A 14,838-nucleotide genomic window follows, 5' to 3' on the forward strand; every position below is an offset into this window, starting at 1 on the left:
TTGGCTGCGTGCGCGGTTGTATGGGTTGTTTGCTTGTGGTGGAATGCGTGGGCGGTTGTTTTGGTTGGCTGGCCAGCCAGCAGACTGAGAGGGTGGGTGTGGTGGTTGGTGCGCTGGCTGGCCGGCCGGCCGACTGGCAATGAGTGGTGGTTGGTTGCCTGCGGTGGAGTGCGTGGGCAGTTGTGGTGGTTGGTTGCTTGCGGTGGAGTGCGTGGGCGGTTGTGTTGGTTGGTTGCCTGCGGTGGAGTGCGTGGGCGGTTCTGTTGGTTGGTTGCCTTTGGTGGAGCGCGTAGGCGGTTGTGAGGGTTGGTTGTGAGGGTTGGTTGTGAGGGTTGGTTGCGTGCGCGGTTGTGTGGGTTGGTTGCTTGTGGTGGAGTGCGTGGGCGGTTGTGTGGGTTGGTTGTGTTGGTTGGTTGCGTGCGGCAGTTGTGTGGCTTGCTTGCTTGTGGCGGAGTGCGTGGGCGTTTGTGTGGGTTGGTTGCATACGGTGGAGTGCGTGGGCGTTTGTGTGGGTTGGTTGTGTGCGGCGGAGTGCGTGGGCCGTTGTGTGGGTTGGTTGTGTTGGTTGGTTGCATGGGCGGTTGTGTTGGTTGGTTGTGTGCGGTGGTTGCTTGCCGTGGAGTGTGTGGGCGGTTGTGTGGGTTGGTTGCGTGCGCGGTTGTATGGGTTGTTTGCTTGTGGTGGAGTGCGTGGGCGGTTGTTTTGGTTGGCTGGCCAGCCAGCGGACTGAGAGGGTGGGTGTGGTGGTTGGTGCGCTGGCTGGCCTGCCGGCCGACTGGCAATGAGTGGTGGTTGGTTGCCTGCGGTGGAGTGCGTGGGCAGTTGTGGTGGTTGGTTGCCTGCGGTGGAGTGCGTGGGCGGTTGTGTGGGTTGGTTGCATGGGCGGTTGTGTTGGTTGGTTGTGTTGGTTGGTTGCATGGGCGGTTGTGTGGGTTGGTTGTGTTGGTTGGTTGTATGGGTGGTTGTGTTGGTTGGTTGTGTGCGGTGGTTGCTTGCCGTGGAGTGTGTGGGCGGTTGTGTGGGTTGGTTGCGTGCGCGGTTGTATGGGTTGTTTGCTTGTGGTGGAGTGCGTGGGCGGTTGTTTTGGTTGGCTGGCCAGCCAGCGGACTGAGAGGGTGGGTGTGGTGGTTGGTGCGCTGGCTGGCTGGCCGGCCGGCCGACTGGCAATGAGTGGTGGTTGGTTGCCTGCGGTGGAGTGCGTGGGCAGTTGTGGTGGTTGGTTGCTTGCGGTGGAGTGCGTGGGCGGTTGTGTTGGTTGGTTGCCTTTGGTGGAGCGCGTGGGCGGTTGTGTGGGTTGGTTGTGAGGGTTGGTTGCGTGGGCGGTTGTGTGGGTTGGTTGTGAGGGTTGGTTGCGTGGGCGGTTGTGTGGGTTGGTTGCATGTGGTGGAGTGCTTGGGCGGTTGTGTGGGTTGGTTGTTTGTGGTGGAGTGCGTGGGCGGTTGTGTGGGTTGGTTGTGTGCGGCGGAGTGCGTGGGCGGTTGTGTGGGTTGGTTGCCTTTGGTGGAGTGCGTGGGCAGTTGTGGTGGTTGGTTGCCTGCGGTGGAGTGCGTGGGCGGTTGTGTTGGTTGGTTGCCTTTGGTGGAGTGCGTGGGCAGTTGGTTGCCTGCGGTGGAGTGCGTGGGCGGTTGTGTTGGTTGGTTGCCTTTGGTGGAGTGCGTGGGCAGTTGTGGTGGTTGGTTGCCTGCGGTGGAGTGCGTGGGCGGTTGTGTTGGTTGGTTGCCTGCGGTGGAGTGCGTGGGCGGTTGTGTTGGTTGGTTGCCTGCGGTGGAGTGCGTGGGTGGTTGTGTTGGTTGGTTGCCTTTGGTGGAGCGTGTGGGCGGTTGTGTTGGTTGGTTGCGTGCGGCGGTTTTGTTGGTTGGTTGTGTGCGGTGGTTGTTTGCGGTTGTGTGGGTTGATGGAGCGTGTGGGCGGTTGTGTGGGTTGGTTGCTTGCCGTGGAGTGTGTGGGCGGTTGTGTGGGTTGGCTGCGTGCGCGGTTGTATGGGTTGTTTGCTTGTGGTGGTGTGCGTGGGCGGTTGTTTTGGTTGGCTGGCCAGCCAGCGGACTGAGAGGGTGGGTGTGGTGGTTGGTGCGCTGGCTGGCCGGCTGGCCAACTGGCAATGAGTGGTGGTTGGTTGCCTGCGGTGGAGCGCGTGGGCGGTTGTGTTGGTTGGTTGCCTGCGGTGGAGTGCGTGGGCGGTTGTGTTGGTTGGTTGCCTTTGGTGGAGTGCGTGGGCGGTTGTGTGGGTTGGTTGTGTTGGTTGTGTGGGTTGGTTGTGTGGGTTGGTTGCTTGCGCGGTTGTGTGGGTTGGTTGCTTGCCGTGGAGTGTGTGGGCGGTTGTGTGGGTTGGTTGCGGAGGAGTGCGTGGGCGGTTGTGTTGGTTGCTTGCGGAGGAGTGCGTGGGCGGTTGTGTTGGTTGGTTGCCTTTGGTGGAGTGCGTGGGCGGTTGTGTTGGTTGGTTGCCTTTGGTGGAGTGCGTGGGCGGTTGTGTTGGTTGGTTGCCTTTGGTGGAGTGCGTGGGCGGTTGTGTTGGTTGGTTGCCTGCGGTGGAGTGCGTGGGCGGTTGTGTTGGTTGGTTGCCTTTGGTGGAGTGCGTGGGCAGTTGTGTTGGTTGGTTGTGAGGGTTGGTTGCGTGGGCGGTTGTGTGGGTTGGTTGCGTGTGGTGGTTGCTTACGGTGGAGTGCGTGGGCAGTTGTGTTGGTTGGTTGTGAGGGTTGGTTGCGTGGGCGGTTGTGTGGGTTGGTTGCGTGTGGTGGTTGCTTACGGTGGAGTGCGTTGGCAGTTGTGTGGGTTGGTTGCGTTGGCGGTTGTATGGGTTGTTTGCTTGTGGTGGTGTGCGTGGGCGGTTGTTTTGGTTGGCTGGCCAGCCAGCGGACTGAGAGGGTGGGTGTGGTGGTTGGTGCGCTGGCTGGCCTGCCGGCCGACTGGCAATGAGTGGTGGTTGGTTGCCTGCGGTGGCGTGTGTGGGCGGTTGTGTTGGTTGCTTACGGAGGAGTGCGTGGGCGGTTGTGTTGGTTGCTTGCGGAGGAGTGCGTGGGCGGTTGTGTTGGTTGGTTGCCTGCGGTGGAGTGCGTGGGCGGTTGTGTTGGTTGGTTGCCTGCGGTGGAGTGCGTGGGCGGTTGTGTTGGTTGGTTGCCTGCGGTGGAGTGCGTGGGCGGTTGTGTTGGTTGGTTGCCTGCGGTGGAGTGCGTGGGCGGTTGTGTTGGTTGGTTGCCTGCGGTGGAGTGCGTGGGCGGTTGTGTTGGTTGGTTGCCTGCGGTGGAGTGCGTGGGCGGTTGTGTTGGTTGGTTGCCTTTGGTGGAGTGCGTGGGCGGTTGTGGTGGTTGGTTGCCTGCGGTGGAATGCGTGGGCGGTTGTGTTGGTTGGTTGCCTGCGGTGGAGTGCGTGGGCGGTTGTGTTGGTTGGTTGCGTGCGGCGGTTGTGTTGGTTGGTTGTGTGCGGTGGTTGTTTGCGGTTGTGTGGGTTGATGGAGCGTGTGGGCGGTTGTGTGGGTTGGTTGCTTGCCGTGGAGTGTGTGGGCGGTTGTGTGGGTTGGCTGTGTGCGCGGTTGTATGGGTTGTTTGCTTGTGGTGGTGTGCGTGGGCGGTCGTTTTGGTTGGCTGGCCAGCCAGCGGACTGAGAGGGTGGGTGTGGTGGTTGGTGCGCTGGCTGGCCGGCTGGCCAACTGGCAATGAGTAGTGGTTGGTTGCCTGCGGTGGAGCACGTGGGCGGTTGTGTTGGTTGGTTGCCTTTGGTGGAGCGCGTGGGCTGTTGTGTGGGTTGGTTGTGTTGGTTGGTTGCATGGGCGGTTGTGTTGGTTGTGTGGGTTGGTTGTGTGCGGTGGTTGCATGTGTTGGAGTGCGTGGGCAGTTGTGGTGGTTGGTTGCGGAGGAGTGCGTGGGCGGTTGTGTTGGTTGGTTGTGGTGGAGTGTGTGGGTGGATGTGTTGGTTGGTTGTGTTGGTTGGTCGTGGTGGAGTGTGTGGGCTGGCTGTGTTGGTTGGCTGCTTGCGGTGGGATGCATGGGCTGGCAGTGTTTACTTGTGGTGGAGTGCGTGGGCGGTTGTGTTGGTTGGTTCTGGTGGAGTGCGTGGGCGGTTGTGTTGGTTGGTTGTGGTGGAGTGCGTGGGCGGATGTGTTGGTTGCTTGCGGAGGAGTGCGTGGGCGGTTGTGTTGTTTGCTTGCGGACGAGTGCGTGGGCGGTTGTGTTTGGTTGCGGTAGAATGTGTGGGCTGGTTGTGTTGGTTGGCTGCTCGCGGTGGGATGCGTGGGCTGGCAGTGTTGGTTGGTTGTGGTGGAGTGCGTGGGCGGTTGTGTTGTTTGCTTGCGGAGGAGTGCGTGGGCGGTTGTGTTGGTTGTTTGCGGAGGAGTGCGTGGGCGGTTGTGTTTGCTTGCGGTGGAGTGCGTGGGCGGTTGTGTTGTTTGCTTGCGGTGGAGTGCGTGGGCGGTTGTGTTTGCTTGCGGTGGAGTGCGTGGGCGGTTGTGTTGTTTGCTTGCTGTGGAGTGCGTGGGCGGTTGTGTTGGTTGCTTGCGGAGGAGTGCGTGGGCGGTTGTGTTGGTTGCTTGTGGTGGAGTGCGTGGGCGGTTGTGTTGGTTGCTTGCGGTGGAGTGCGTGGGCGGTTGTGTTGGTTGCTTGTGGTGGAGTGCGTGGGCGGTTGTGTTGGTTGCTTGTGGTGGAGTGCGTGGGCGGTTGTGTTGGTTGCTTGCGGAGGAGTGCGTGGGCGGTTGTGTTGGTGCATTGTGGAGGAGTGCGTGGGCGGATGTGTTGGTTGCTTGTGGTGGAGTGCGTAGGCGGTTGTGTTGGTTGCTTGTGGTGGAGTGCGTGGGCGGATGTGTTGGTGCATTGCGGAGGAGTGCGTGGACGGCTGTGTTGGTTGGTTGCCTGCGGTGGAATGCGTGGGCGGTCGTGTGGGTTGGTTGCTTGCCGTGGAGTGCGTGGGCGGTTGTGTTGGTTGCTTGCGGTGGAGTGCGTGGGCGGTTGTGTTGGTTGCTTGTGGTGGAGTGCGTGGGCGGTTGTGTTGGTTGCTTGCGGTGGAGTGCGTGGGCGGTTGTGTTGGTGCATTGTGGAGGAGTGCGTGGGCGGATGTGTTGGTTGCTTGTGGTGGAGTGCGTAGGCGGTTGTGTTGGTTGCTTGCGGTGGAGTGCGTGGGCGGATGTGTTGGTGCATTGCGGAGGAGTGCGTGGACGGCTGTGTTGGTTGGTTGCCTGCGGTGGAATGCGTGGGCGGTCGTGTGGGTTGGTTGCTTGCCGTGGAGTGCGTGGGCGGTTGTGTTGGTTGCTTGTGGTGGAGTGCGTGGGCGGATGTGTTGGTGCATTGCGGAGGAGTGCGTGGACGGCTGTGTTGGTTGGTTGCCTGCGGTGGAATGCGTGGGCGGTCGTGTGGGTTGGTTGCTTGCCGTGGAGTGCGTGGGCGGTTGTGTGGGTTGGTTGCGTGCGCGGTTGTATGGGTTGTTTGCTTGTGGTGGAGTGCGTGGGCGGTTGTTTTGGTTGGCTGGCCAGCCAGCGGACTGAGAGGGTGGGTGTGGTGGTTGGTGCGCTGGCTGGCCGGCCGGCTGACAATGAGTGGTGGTTGGTTGCCTGCGGTGGAGTCCGTGGGCGGTTGTGTTGGTTGGTTGCCTGTGGTGGAGTGCGTGGGCGGTTGTGTTGGTTGGTTGCCTGCGGTGGTGTGCGTGGGCGGTTGTGTTGATTGGTTGCCTGCGGTGGAGTGCGTTGGCGGTTGTGTTGGTTGGTTGCCTGCGGTGGAGCGCGTGGACGGTTGTGTGGGTTGGTTGCGTGCGGCGGTTGTGTTGGTTGGTTGTGTGCGGCGGACTTCGTGGGCGGTTGTGTGGGTTGGTTGCTTGTGGTGGAGTGTGTGGGCGGTTGTGTTGGTTGGTTGCCTTTGGTGGAGCGCGTGGGCGGTTGTGTGGGTTGGTTGTGTTGGTTGGTTGCTCGCGGTGGGATGCGTGGGCGGTTGTGTTGTTTGCTTGCGGTGGAGTGCGTGGGCGGTTGTGTTGGTTGCTTGCGGAGGAGTGCGTGGGCGGTTGTGTTGGTTGCTTGTGGTGGAGTGCGTGGGCGGTTGTGTTGGTTGCTTGCGGAGGAGTGCGTGGACGGTTGTGTGGGTTGGTTGCGTGCGCGGTTGTATGGGTTGTTTGCTTGTGGTGGAGTGCGTGGGCGGTTGTTTTGGTTGGCTGGCCAGCCAGCGGACTGAGAGGGTGGCTGTGGTGGTTGGTGCGCTGGCTGGCCGGCCGGCCGACAATGAGTGGTGGTTGGTTGCCTGCGGTGGAGTCCGTGGGCGGTTGTGTTGGTTGGTTGCCTGCGGTGGAGTGCGTGGGTGGTTGTGTTGGTTGGTTGCCTGCGGTGGAGCGCGTGGGCGGTTGTGTGGGTTGGCTGCGTGCGGTGGAGCGCGTGGGCGGTTGTGTTGGTTGGTTGTGGTGGAGTGCGTGGGTTGGTTGTGTGGGTTGGTTGTGTGTGGTGGAGTGCGTGGGCGGTTGTGTTGGTTGGTTCTGGTGGAGTGTGTGGGCGGTTGTGTTGGTTGCCTGCGGAGGAGTGCGTGGGCGGTTGTTTTGGTTGCTTGCGGAGGAGTGCGTGGGCGGTTGTGTTGGTTGCTTGCGGAGGAGTGCGTGGGCGGTTGTGTTGGTTGCTTGCGGTGGAGTGCGTGGGCGGTTGTGTTGGTTGCTTGCGGAGGAGTGCGTGGGCGGTTGTGTTGGTTGCTTGCGGTGGAGTGCGTGGGCGGTTGTGTTGGTTGCTTGCGGTGGAGTGCGTGGGCGGTTGTGTTGGTTGCTTGCGGAGGAGTGCGTGGGCGGTTGTGTTGGTTGCTTGCGGTGGAGTGCGTGGCCGGATGTGTTGGTTGGTTGCCTGCGGTGGAATGCGTGGGCGGTCGTGTGGGTTGGTTGCTTGCCGTGGAGTGCGTGGACGGTTGTGTGGGTTGGTTGCGTGCGCGGTTGTATGGGTTGTTTGCTTGTGGTGGAGTGCGTGGGCGGTTGTTTTGGTTGGCTGGCCAACCAGCGGACTGAGAGGGTGGGTGTGGTGGTTGGTGCGCTGGCTGGCCGGCCGGCCGACAATGAGTGGTGGTTGGTTGCCTGCGGTGGAGTCCGTGGGCAGTTGTGTTGGTTGGTTGCCTGCGGTGGAGTGCGTGGGCGGTTGTGTTGATTGGTTGCCTGCGGTGGAGTGCGTTGGCGGTTGTGTTGGTTGGTTGCCTGCGGTGGTGTGCGTGGGCGGTTGTGTTGATTGGTTGCCTGCGGTGGAGTGCGTTGGCGGTTGTGTTGGTTGGTTGCCTGCGGTGGAGTGCGTGGACGGTTGTGTTGGTTGGTTGTGTGTGTTGGTTGCGTGCGGCGGTTGTGTTGGTTGGTTGTGTGCGGCGGACTTCGTGGGCGGTTGTGTGGGCTGGCTGCGTGCGGTGGAGCGCGTGGGCGGTTGTGTTGGTTGGTTGTGTGGGTTGGCTGCTTGTGGTGGAGTGCGTGGTTTGGTTGTGTGGGTTGGTTGTGTGCGGTGGTTGCTTGCGGTGGAGTGCGTTGGCAGTTGTGTGGGTTGGTTGCGTGCGCGGTTGTGTGGGTTGGTTGCTTGTGGTGGAGTGCGTGGGTTGGTTGTGTTGGTTGGTTGTGTGTGGTGGAGTGCGTGGGCGGTTGTGTGGGTTGGTTGCGTGCGGTGGAGCGCGTGGGCGGTTGTGTTGGTTGCTTGCGGTGGAGTGCGTGGGCTGGCAGTGTTTGCTTGTGGTGGAGTGCGTGGGCGGTTGTGTTGTTTGCTTGCGGTGGAGTGCGTGGGCGGTTGTGTTGTTTGCTTGCGGAGGAGTGCGTGGGCGGTTGTGTTGGTTGGTTGTGGTGGAGTGCGTGGGCGGTTGTGTTGGTTGCCTGCGGAGGAGTGCGTGGGCGGTTGTGTTGGTTGCTTGCGGAGGAGTGCGTGGGCGGTTGTGTTGGTTGGTTGTGTGCGGCGGACTTCGTGGGCGGTTGTGTGGGCTGGCTGCGTGCGGTGGAGCGCGTGGGCGGTTGTGTGGGTTGGTTGCTTGTGGTGGAGTGCGTGGGTTGGTTGCCTTTGGTGGAGTGCGTGGGCAGTTGTGGTGGTTGGTTGCCTGCGGTGGAGTGCGTGGGCGGTTGTGTTGGTTGGTTGCCTTTGGTGGAGTGCGTTGGCAGTTGTGGTGGTTGGTTGCCTGCGGTGGAGTGCGTGGGCGGTTGTGTTGGTTGGTTGCCTGCGGTGGAGTGCGTGGGCGGTTGTGTTGGTTGGTTGCGTGCGGCGGTTTTGTTGGTTGGTTGTGTGCGGTGGTTGTTTGCGGTTGTGTGGGTTGATGGAGCGTGTGGGCGGTTGTGTGGGTTGGTTGCTTGCCGTGGAGTGTGTGGGCGGTTGTGTGGGTTGGCTGCGTGCGCGGTTGTATGGGTTGTTTGCTTGTGGTGGTGTGCGTGGGCGGTTGTTTTGGTTGGCTGGCCAGCCAGCGGACTGAGAGGGTGGGTGTGGTGGTTGGTGCGCTGGCTGGCTGGCTGGCCAACTGGCAATGAGTGGTGGTTGGTTGCCTGCGGTGGAGCACGTGGGCGGTTGTGTTGGTTGGTTGCCTGCGGTGGAGTGCGTGGGCGGTTGTGTTGGTTGGTTGCCTGCGGTGGAGCGCGTGGGCTGTTGTGTGGGTTGGTTGTGTTGGTTGGTTGCGTGGGCGGTTGTGTTGGTTGTGTGGGTTGGTTGTGTGCGGTGGTTGCTTGTGTTGGAGTGCGTGGGCAGTTGTGGTGGTTGGTTGCGGAGGAGTGCGTGGGCAGTTGTGGTGGTTGGTTGCGGAGGAGTGTGTGGGCTGGCTGTGTTGGTTGGTTGGTTGTGTTGGTTGGTTGTGGTGGAGTGTGTGGGCTGGCTGTGTTGGTTGGTTGGTTGTGTTGGTTGCTTGTGGAGGAGTGCGTGGCCGGTTGTGTTGTTTGGTTGCGGTAGAATGTGTGGGCTGGCAGTGTTTACTTGTGGTGGAGTGCGTGGGCGGTTGTGTTGGTTGGTTGTGGTGGAGTGTGTGGGCTGGCTGTGTTTGTTGGTTGGTTGTGGTGGTTGGCTGGACAGCCAGTGGACTGAGCGGGTGGGTGTGGTGGTTGGTGCGCTGGCTGGCCGGCCGACTGGCAATGAGTGATGGTTGGTTGCCTGCGGTGGAGTGCGTGGGCAGTTGTTTTGGTTGGTTGCCTGCGGTGCAGCGCATGGGTGGTTGTGTGGGTTGGCTGCTTGTGGTGGAGCGCGTGGGCGGTTGTGTGGGTTGGTTGCGTGCGGCGGAGCGCGTGGGCGGTTGTGTGGGTTGGTTGCCTGCGGTGCAGTGCGTGGGCGGTTGTGTGGGTTGGCTGCTTGTGGTGGAGCGCGTGGGCGGTTGTGTGGGTTGGTTGCGTGCGGCGGCGTGCGTGGGCGGTTGTGTGTGTTGGTTGCGTGTGGTGGAGCGCGTGGGCGGTTGTGTGTGTTGGTTGCGTGTGGTGGAGCGCGTGGGCGGTTGTGTGGGTTGGTGGAGCGTGTGGCGGTTGTGTGGGTTGGTTGCGTGCGGCGGCGTGCGTGGGCGGTTGTGTGTGTTGGTTGCGTGTGGTGGAGCGCGTGGGCGGTTGTGTGTGTTGGTTGCGTGTGGTGGAGCGCGTGGGCGGTTGTGTGGGTTGGTGGAGCGCGTGGGCGGTTGTGTGGGTTGGTGGAGCGTGTGGGCGGTTGTGTGGGTTGGTTGCTTGTGGCAGACTGTGTGGGCACTTGTGTGGGTTGGTTGTTTGCCGTGGAGTGCGTGGGCGGCTGTGTGGGTTTGTTGTGTGCGGTGGAGTGCGTGGGCGGTTGTTTTGGTTGGCTGGCCAGCCAGCGGACTAAGTAGGTGGGTGTGGTGGTTGGTGCACTGGCTGGCCGGCCGGCCGACTGGCAATGAGTGGTAGTTGGTTGCCTGCGGTGGAGTGCGTGGGCGGTTGTGTTGGTTGGTTGCCTGCGGTGGAGTGCGTGGTTGGTTGCCTTCCGTGGAGTGCGTGGGTGGTTGTGTTGGTTGGTTGCTTGTGCTGGAGCGCGTGGTCGGTTCTGTGGGTTGGTTGCTTGCGGAGGAGCGCGTTGACAGTTGTGTGGGTTGGTTGGGATGTTTGCTTGTGGTGGAACGCGTGGGCGAATGTGTTGGTTGGTTATGGTGGAGTGCGTGGCCAGTTGTGTTGGTTGGCTAGCAAACCAGCGGACTGAGTCGGTGGGTGTGGTGCTTGGTGTGCTGGCTGGCCTGCCGGCCAACTGAGTGGCAATGGTTGGTGGTTGGCTGCTTGCAGTGGTGTGCTTTGGCGGTTGTGTGGGTTGGTTGGTTGTGGTGGAGTGCGTCGGCGGTTGTGTGGATTGGTTGCTTGCGGAGGAGCGCGTGGGCGGTCGTGTGGGTTGGTTGGTTGGGTTGGTTGCTTGTGGTGGAGTGCGTGGGCGGTCGTGTGGGTTGGTTGTGGGGGACTGCGGGGCGGTCGTGGAGAAATACTATGGTCCAGAGGGATCTGGGTGTCCTCGTACATAAAACACAACAAGTCAACGTCCAGGTGCAGCAGGTCATCTGGAAGGAATGGAATATTGGCCTTTTTTGATGGAGTATAAATCAGGGAAGTTATGACACAACTGTACAGGGTGCTGGTGACACCACACCTGGAGTGCTACGTACAGTTCTGGTGCCCTTATTTAAGGAAGGACATACTTGCATTGCAGGCAGTTCAGAGAAGGTTCACGAGGTTGATTCCGGGTCTGGAAGGGTTGTCTTTGAGGTAATATTGAACAGGTTGAGTCTATGCTCATTGGAGTTTGGAAGAATGAGAGGAGATCTTATTGAAACACACAAGATTCTGAGGGGCTTCGATGGGGTCGATGCTGAGAGGATGTTACCCCTCATGGGGGAATCTAAAACTAGGAGGCATTGTCTCAGAATAAGGGGTCGCCCGTTTAAGACGGAAATGAGGAGGAATTTCTTATCCCGGAGGGTCGCAATTCTTTACCCCAAAAAGCGGTGGAGGCGGAGTCATTGAATACATTCAAGGCTGAGTTTGACAAATTTTTGATCAGCAAGGGAGTCAAAGGATATGTGGAAAGGGCGGGAAAGTGGAGTTGAGGTCAAAGTCAGATCAGCCATGATCTCAATGAATGGCGAAGCAGGCTCGAGGGGCCGAATGGCCTGCTCCTATCTTAATTTCGGTGTGTGAACAGGACCTGGATTGCATCTCCTGCAATTGGTACTGGAGGAAAAAAAAAATTGTGCCATCATTTCAGGTACAGCTGTGAGGGAAAACTGTAAAGTCTTGCGGGATGGTTGAGATGGCATTCTTCATCCATTTCTATCTGGTGATGGAGCTCCACGCCAGGTGGCGCAGACTGGACCCACGCACCGTACGATTGCAAAGTCTGACACTAACATAAATCACTGGAGGAGACCATTCAGCCCCTCAACCCTGCTCCGCCATTTCACTCGATCATGGTTTTAACTCCATTTATCCGTCTTGTTCCCAGATCTGTTTTTTTTTGGCGAGGGTGTTATCAATCTCAGTTTTCAATTCACTCCCTCCCCCAGCCTTGACAGCTTTTTGTGGAGTGTTCCCGATTTCCATTCCCTTTTGTGTGAAGTGCTTCCTGACATCACCCCTGAACGGCCGAGCTTTAATTTTAAGGTTTATGGCCCCTTGATCTGGGACTCTTCCCACCAGAGGAAATTATTTCTCACCTGATTTTTATTTACAGGTTAACCGTTGGAACAAAGTTTTGTCGCACTGAAATATTTGGTTCATAACTTTTTTTTGTTACGCATTTTAAAAAATGTAAATTGTTTCGATCAATCTGTTATATCACTGCTCTTTGGAGATGGTCAAGCCCTCAATTGGCCCACGGAGCATATTCCTGTTCCGAACACAGCAGGTGCAGATGGGGTTGGGATGGCTTTGTTGTTTTGTTTCAAAACTGGTATCATTTGAAATAATTAGATAATGACAACCATTTCTGTGATCATAAACCAAACACCTTTGCATCCATCGCTTTCCATTTATCTTTGACCCTCAGAGGTCTCCTGTTATAAGGTTTTGAATCGCAGTTTAAATGCTCAGGAAGAACAATCATCCCTTCTCTGCTCCTCTTGACAATGGAACACTGCTCGTTCCCCACCCTTTCAGCTCCATGACTGGAACTCCTGCACTCTGACCGAAGTTATTGGAGAGTTTCTAAAAACATTTATAAATATTGGGGTGAGGGTTGAACACTGGAATCTATGGTAGTCAGCCCACTAAACAGAGGCTGTGGACAAGCAATGGTTCCTGACTTTACACACCAGACGTACTTTTATTTGTCACAAAGTGTTTCGCTTGAAATATCATTTGCGTCTGTGCTGCAGAAGCTCGAGGTGGCGAGCTCTCCTTGCAGTTCTGTGTTGTTTTAATGTGAGGCTGAGCCAAGAGCAACAAGGTTATTATCGAGCAGACTTTCGGATCTAAGGGTAACCAGAGTGTGAGAGAAAAGCACAGCTCCGGGAGGGAGTCAAGTCCAACTGTCACATGGAGTCTGTGAAAGAAAATGGGGGGGTGGTGGAGATGCACAATTTCAAGGCTTTTCATATCTGTCCCATTCACTCCTCAAACCGAAGATTTTCTGAGTACGAACAATGAGGTAAGACAGTAATCACTGTTGGTCACTGAATATATGCAGTCTGCTTCTTAATTGAAGAGGAGCTGTCATCGACAAAGTTTGTGTTTGTCAATTGCAACCATTTTTGGAGCCACTGGCTGATTCTCTGGCCTTGGTTATCACAAGAATGAAAACCAAATATTGCAAACCAGACAATTGCATTATTTTATATCATTGTGGTGTTGGCACTGCTTGATTTATTGCCCATCAGCTGGTAGCATTGGGCCTTCTGAGTGATTCTTTTTACAACTGACCAGTGCCTGTACCACTTCAGAGGGGAATTGCTTGCGGTATCTTACTCAATTGGCTTTCTGAATTCTGTTGACAAATTCTTCCAGTCTTTGAAACCAATATCGTGAATAAACTGCTGAGTGTAATTCCAAGAATCGCCAGTGAATCAAGTCGTTGATAGCACATTAGCTGTTGCACAATGACACTCTGCAAGCAAAGCCCTTTTATCACACCCCAGTCATTGCCAAGAGAAAAAAAAAATAGGGATTTTCTTTCCACAAAAACACGCCATTTCCCCCCACACTTCCAAACACAGCGTCTTGTCATCTTTTGAAGTGAGACCCTGGAAATCTGTCTCCTTCCAGTCATTACCCTATCGCGGGAAGACCAGGTTTCCTGTGAGCGAGCGTTTCCTTATGCCAACGGTTCGAAGGCAAATATTCCCAGACACGCTAACTAAATTCCCAACTCCTTACTTTGTTTTCCCAGTCCGTAGAAGGAGGGACGAGGAAATGGGTACGTTTAGACAGCTGCTCCTGGACTGAGACCAGCAGTTACGATACTTTCCACTGGCAGATGGGTTGGTGATCAGAGGACACAGATTTAAGGTGATCAGCAAAAAAAACAGAGGCAAGATGAGGGGAAATTTTTTTTCAGCGTCAAGTCGTTATGATTTGGAAGGTTGGTGGAAGCAGCTTCAAGAAGGAAATATATTTGAAGGGGAAAAATTTGCACCACAGGGCAGTGGGACACTTTCAAAGAGCCAGCACAGGCACGATGGGCCGCATGGCCTCCTTCTGAGCTGCATCATTGTATGATTACAGTACCTGCAGACATTTCCCAGGTGCATGCATGTTCACACAAGTGTGTGCTGACATTTATAGGCAAAGCTCCTCTCCCAGCTGCATCTGACAGCATTCCCATTCTTCAAACCATTTAAATTCATTGCAGGTAGCATTACAATTGGCCGGGAGTTACAAGATGATCCCCCACCCTCGATTTCTTGTTAAAAAGGCCTCATTAACAACAGGGTTCCCAAATTCACTCAAACAGCCTGTTTAGCCTGTCTCCACTATTTTTATAACTCATGAAACAGTTAAATGAAAAAAAAGTCACGATTTGTGATTAACCTGCGCCCGATGCTTCCTGCGCAGGCAGGACGAGTCTCGTGTCAGGCGTCGCCACGAGGATACAGTGCAATTTGCACTTTCCACCAGCAGCGGCAGCCCCAGTCTCAAAGGCAGGCTGTCTCTTTAAATCTCTTAAAGGTAGCTGGTACCTGTTATTAGCTGAAAATAACAGTGTGCTGTCTGCATGGAGTCTGAACAGAGATCATGTAAAACACAGATGCAGGTCCCCTCCCTATGTTTACAAATTGATGAGTTATGCTAAAACAGTGAATAAAAGTTGCACACAACGAAATCCCAGATCCTCCAATCTGCACATCAGATCCCACCAATCTGAGTTTGTACCAGGCATGCGAGAGAGTGTGCATCAAGGTTCTCTGCTGATGCACTCCAGGCCTTGGTGCAAGAGGTGGACAGAAGGAGGGACATCCTCCATCCACGGTGGGGTGGAAGGCTCGCAAAATGCCCTCTCGACATGAACACAAAAGGCAGTGGGAGGCAGTCGGGGACAAAGTCAAGGCCGGGCACACAGCAGCACGAACATGGAGGCAGTGCAGAAGCAGCTCAAGGCTTCAACACGATTCTGCAAATTGGACGGGCAAATAGAATTGAAGTCAAAGATCAGTCGTGATCAAATTGAATGTCGGAGCAGGCTCGAGGGGCCGTTTGGTCTTCTTCTGCTCCTATTTCTTATGTTTTTGGCTGGGGGTGGGAAGACAGAGGGGATCTGTCTCTCAACTCTCCTTACCAGCCTTGGTTCCATAGCCCTTACCAATAAAGATCTATCAATCTCAATCTTGAAAATTTCCATTGACCCAGCCATAAACAGCTTTTTGGAGGGAAAGAGAGTTTTCCTGGACAAACTGAATGGGGGTCAAGTGCCCTGGTCTCGATCTCGCATCCTCATGGTTTTTGGCTGAGAAAACCGTAGTTGGTTCAGGCAGCTGTGCTGGGGGGGTGGGG

At 56.9% G+C, this 14,838-nt stretch overlaps 1 protein-coding gene across 4 annotated transcripts in view; it reads right to left on the reverse strand.

The window, feature by feature from the left end:
• The window catches only part of plxna4 (plexin A4), a 552,119-nt gene that overhangs the window by 145,495 nt on the left and 391,786 nt on the right, over window positions 1-14,838 (reverse strand). The window lies entirely within an intron of this gene.

The sequence above is a fragment of the Heptranchias perlo genome, chromosome 24, assembly GCF_035084215.1.
Source record: "Heptranchias perlo isolate sHepPer1 chromosome 24, sHepPer1.hap1, whole genome shotgun sequence".
Classification (NCBI taxonomy): Eukaryota; Metazoa; Chordata; class Chondrichthyes; order Hexanchiformes; family Hexanchidae; genus Heptranchias; species Heptranchias perlo.